Source organism: Triticum aestivum, chromosome 4A (assembly GCF_018294505.1).
Source record: "Triticum aestivum cultivar Chinese Spring chromosome 4A, IWGSC CS RefSeq v2.1, whole genome shotgun sequence".
Classification (NCBI taxonomy): Eukaryota; Viridiplantae; Streptophyta; class Magnoliopsida; order Poales; family Poaceae; genus Triticum; species Triticum aestivum.
In genome coordinates, this window is record NC_057803.1 from 725,160,640 (window position 1) to 725,166,275 (window position 5,636).

Sequence of the window (5,636 nt, forward strand, 5' to 3'; positions counted from 1 at the left end):
ATCCCACCCTTAAATAAGACACCCCGAAATAAAGAAAAGGAGCGTATAGATGTTTGAGGGCATAATTGTCATTTCACATGCGATTTAGCAAACTTTGCCCAAAAAATGGACGAGATTGTTATATTGAGAACAAAATTTAAAGTTTGTGTTAAATAAGGAAGAAATATTTTTCCAGTGTCAAATAGGGAACGACGCATACATAGTATTGCCCAAGCAGCTTACAAGCAGCAAAGGTAGCAAGTACTCTATAGATAAGAAAACTAAGCACTAGCTTGATGTCCATGGAGTCCTCAAAACGCAAGGGGAGTAGAGCAAACAGAGTGAAACTTCAATTGGAGACATAACCCAACGGCGGAGCAACACAACCTCATCTACTTCGAGAAGTGAAAACCAAATCGTGCCAGTCCTCACCAATCCTGCCCCTCACCCTGGAGAAAGGCACTGGACCGCCAGTACGTAAACTTACCGCTGCGCTAAGAACACCATACAAAGAGCCACGACGGTGCTCACAGATCCAATCACGAAGAAAAAAGTGGCTCAAGGTTGAGGAACCTGAACAAACATTCTAGGCAGGAGATGAGTCAATATAACAAGAACCAGACCATGCCCGCCTACATCAGGACCATGCTACTGCAACGTTATGCTGCTAGCGATAAAGGGGAATCCTATTGCCCCGTCCCCCAAGAAGCTGGCACTGACCGACCCATGAGCAAGCACACACATACCGTGCTTCAAACACCTAAGGAAATCAGAAAAGCACTGGTCTTGTGAGACGAAACATCAAACATCACCTCCTTCCTCGAAGACTCTACACACCCAAACCAACTCGCAAAGCACCTGCACATACCATGCTGTCGCCTGGTCTTGGACAGACAAAAGTGGCACCTACAAGGTGAAGCATGCCGCGCCGCTGCCACCCGGTCATGGATAGATAAACATTTTCACCCAACATATGGGTAAGAGGGAATGGGATCATACCAAGATGATGATTCCGAGAAGGGGAACGACACCAGGTGATGTCGTTGTTGTCTGACCGGAGAACGACATACGGCGCCGCCACACCATTCAAGGCCACTGGCTCGGCGTCCACTGCCCTCAGTGTGGAGGCGGAGCAGCCACATCCCGCCCGCTGCTATCCTCGGCGACCATGTGGGCTTCGCTGGAGGCCTCCTCAGGCGGCAATGATGAAGGAAGGGAAGGGGACGGATGGTCGGCGGCTAGAGTTTCATCTCAACCCGTGTTGCCCGGAGTGGAGTGACATGGGCTATGCCTTCAAATACTCCCTCCGAGTCCGAAAATACTTGTTGGAGAAATGAATGCATCTAGACGTATTTTAGTTCTAGATACATCAATTTTTATGCATTTCTCTGACAAGTATTTCCGGACGAAGGGAGTATAAATTAAGCTCTAACGCCGTCAAGATGGTACACATGAGGAACATAAACATATGAACGAGCTATAGAAATGAAAAGTAAACAGTTTTGATACCAGTGTTGGCTTAACAAGAATTCTTTCTTAGTACACATGATAAGCCTCAAAAACATGAAACTTTAGAAGCATCTTAATATACTAAACCATCACTTTATTGAGAAATAAAGATAGAGCTGCAACTGTTCTCAAATTTGGTATACTTCCTGTAGTCCATCGTGCAACCATGAATTGCTGCGAGAAGAGTTTGAATTGCGTCACTACTTTGATAGGGCTAGATTAGATTTCCACTTGATTTTTCTAGAAGAAATTTTGACATACTACTATGGGCCCTAGACTGGATGGGAAATTGGGAATCATAAGTGGATTGATTGATCTCCTCGGACCGCGAATGGAAAAGGGGATTAAGACTACCTCTATCAGAAATAGATAGAACCACATCTATTCTCTTTGGTCTATATATTTACACTAAGAAAAAAGGGTAAAATTCAGTATCATGTTCTAAAGTTATAGATGGATGTGCTCTCCATTGGCATTTTCTTCAGCATCGACACGGAGCTCCGGGAGATAGTGCTGGAGAGGATGCATTGTGTTCTGCATTGGTGTCCACTAGAAGATGGTCGATCTGAAGAAAATATGCCCTAGAGGCAATAATAAAGTTATTATTTATTTCCTTATTTCATGATAAATGTTTATTATTCATGCTAGAATTGTATTAACCGGAAACTTAGGACATGTGTAAATACATAGACAAACATAATGTCACTAGTATGCCTCTACTTGACTAGCTCGTTGAATCAAAGATGGTTAAGTTTCCTAGCCATAGACATGAGTTGTCATTTGATTAACGGGATCATATCATTGGAGAATGATGTGATTGACTTGACCCATTCCGTTAGCTTAGCACTTGATCGTTTAGTATGTTGCTATTGCTTTCTTCATGACTTATACATGTTCCTATGACTATGAGATTATGCAACTCCCGTTTACCGGAGGAACACTTTGTGTGCTACCAAACATCACAACGTAACTGGGTGATTATAAAGGTGCTCTACAGGTGTCTCCGAAGGTACTTGTTGAGTTGGCATATTTCGAGATTAGGATTTGTCACTCCGATTGTCGGAGAGGTATCTCTGGGCCCTCTCGGTAATGCACATCACTATAAGCCTTGCAAGCAATGTGACTAATGAGTTAGTTACGAGATGATGCATTGCATAACGAGTAAAGAGACTTGCCGGTAACGAGATTGAACTAGGTATTGAGATACCGACGATCGAATCTCGGGCAAGTAACATACCGATGACAAAGGGAACAACGTATGTTGTTATGTGGTTTGACCGATAAAGATCTTCGTAGAATATGTGGGAGCCAATATGAGCATCCAGGTTCCGCTATTGGTTATTGACCGGAAACGTGTTTCAGTCATGTCTACATTGTTTTCGAACCTGTAGGGTCCGCACGCTTAAATTTAGATGACAGTTATATTATGAGTTTATGTTTTGATGTACCGAAGGTAGTTCGGAGTCCCGGATGTGATCATAGACATAACGAGCAGTCTCGAAATGGTCGAGACATGAAGATTGATATATCGGATGACTATATTCGGACACCGGAATAGTTTCGGGGGTTATCGGATATATACCGGAGTACCGGGGGATTACCGGACCCCCCCGGGGGGTGGTGGTTAATGGGCCACATGGGCCCAAAGTGGAGAAGAGGAGGGGCGGATAGGGTAGGCCACGCGCCCCCTCCCCCTCTAGTCCGAATTGGACAAGGAGGGGGGCCCTTTCCTTCCTCCCCTCTCTCCCTTCCTCCCCCCTCTCCTACTTGGACAAGGAAAGGAGGGAGTCCTACTCCCGGTGGGAGTAGGACTCCCCTTGGCGCGCCCCCTCCTGGCCGGCTGCCCCCTCCCCCTTGCTCCTTTATATACGGGGGCAGAGGGGCACCTCTAGATACAACAATTGATCATTGATCTCTTAGCCGTGTGCGGTGCCCCCCTCCACCATAATCCTCCTCGATAATATTGTAGCAGTGCTTAGGCGAAGCCCTGCGTCGGTAGAACATCATCATCATCACCACGCCATCGTGCTGACGAAACTCTCCCTCGACACTCGGCTGGATCAGAGTTCGAGGGACGTCATCGAGCTGAACGTGTGCAAGAACTCGGAGGTGCCGTGCTTTCGGTGCTTGATCGGTCGGGCCGTGAAGACGTACGACTACATCAACCACGTTGTGCTAATGCTTCCGCTTACGGTCTACGAGGGTATGTGGACACACTCTCCCCTCTCTTTGCTATACATCACCATGATCTTGCGTGTGCGTAGGAAAATTTTGAAATTTTTGCGTTACCCAACAATGACATCTGAGCCAGGTTTTATGCGTTGATGTTATATGCACAAGTAGAACACTAGTGAGTTGTGGGCGATACAAGTCATACTGCTTACCAGCATGTCATACTTTGGTTCGGCGGTATTGTTGGATGAAGCGGCCCGGACCGACATTACGCGTACGCTTACGCGAGACTGGTTCTACCAACGTGCTTTGCACATAGGTGGCTGGCGGGGGTCAGTTTCTCCAACTTTAGTTGAACCGAGTGTGGCTACGCCCGGTCCTTGAGAAGGTTAAAACAACACTAACTTGACGAACTATCATTGTGGTTTTGATGCGTAGGTAAGAACGGTTCTTGCTCAACCCATAGCAGCCACGTAAAACTTGCAACAACAAAGTAGAGGAAGTCTAACTTGTTTTTGCAGGGCATGTTGTGATGTGATATGGTCAAGACGTGATGCTATATTTTATTGTATGAGATGATCATGTTTTGTAACCAAGTTATCGGCAACTGGCAGGAGCCATATGGTTGTCAGTTTATTGTATGCAATGCAATCGCCCTATAATTGCTTTACTTTATCACTAAGAGGTAGCGATAGTCGTAGAAGCAATAGGTGGCGAAACGACAATGATGCTACGATGGAGATCAAGGTGTCATGCCGGTGACGATGGTGATCATGACGGTGCTTCGAAGGTGGAGATCACAAGCACAAGATGATGATGGGCATATCATATCACTTATATGTTGGGGAACGTAGCAGAAATTCAAAATTTTCCTACGTGTCACCAAGATCTATCTATGGAGAAACCAACAACGAGGGGAAGGAGAGTGCATCTACTTACCCTTGTAGATCGCTAAGCGGAAGCGTTCAAGAGAACAGGGTTGAAGGAGTCGTACTCGTCGTGATCCAAATCACCGGAGATCCTAGTGCCGAACGGACGGCACCTCCGCGTTCAACACACGTACAGCCCGGTGACGTCTCCCACACCTTGATCCAGCAAGGAGAGAGGGAGAGGTTGAGGAAGACTCCATCCAGCAGCAGCACAACGGCGTGGTGGTGATGGAGGAGCGTGGCAATCCTGCAGGGCTTCGCCAAGCACCGCGGGAGAGGAGGAGGGAGAGAGGTAGGGCTGCGCCAGGGAGAGGTGAAACTCATGTGTTGGCAGCCCCAAAACCCTCAAGTATATATAGGGGAGAGGGAGGGGGTGCGCCCCCTCTAGGGTTTCCACCCCAAGGGGTGCGGCTGCCCCAATCCCATCTAAGGGTGGCGGCCAAGGGGGGATAGGGGGGAAACTTGCCCCCCAAGTTAGGTGGAAGCACCCCTCCCCAAACCCTAGGCGCCTTGGGCCCTTGTGTGGGGGCGCACCAGCCCACCTGGGGCTGGTCCCCTCCCACACTTGGCCCATGCAGCCCTCCGGGGCCGGTGGCCCCACTTGGTGGACCCCCGGGACCCTCCCGGTGGTCCCGGTATGTTACCGATAAAACCCAAAACTTTTCCGGTGACCAAAACAGGACTTCCCATATATAAATCTTTACCTCCGGACCATTCCGGAACTCCTCGTGACGTCCGGGATCTCATCCGGGACTCCGAACAACATTCGGTAACCACATACAAACTTCCTTTATAACCCTAGTGTCATCGAACCTTAAGTGTGTAGACCCTACGGGTTCGGGAACCATGCAGACATGACTGAGATGTTCTCCAGTCAATAACCAACAGCGGGATCTGGATACCCATGTTGGCTCCCACATGTTCCACGATGATCTCATCGGATGAACCACAATGTCAAGGACTCGGTCGATCCCGTATACAATTCCCTTTGTCTAGCAGTATTGTACTTGCCCGAGATTCGATCGTCGGTATCCGATACCTTGTTCA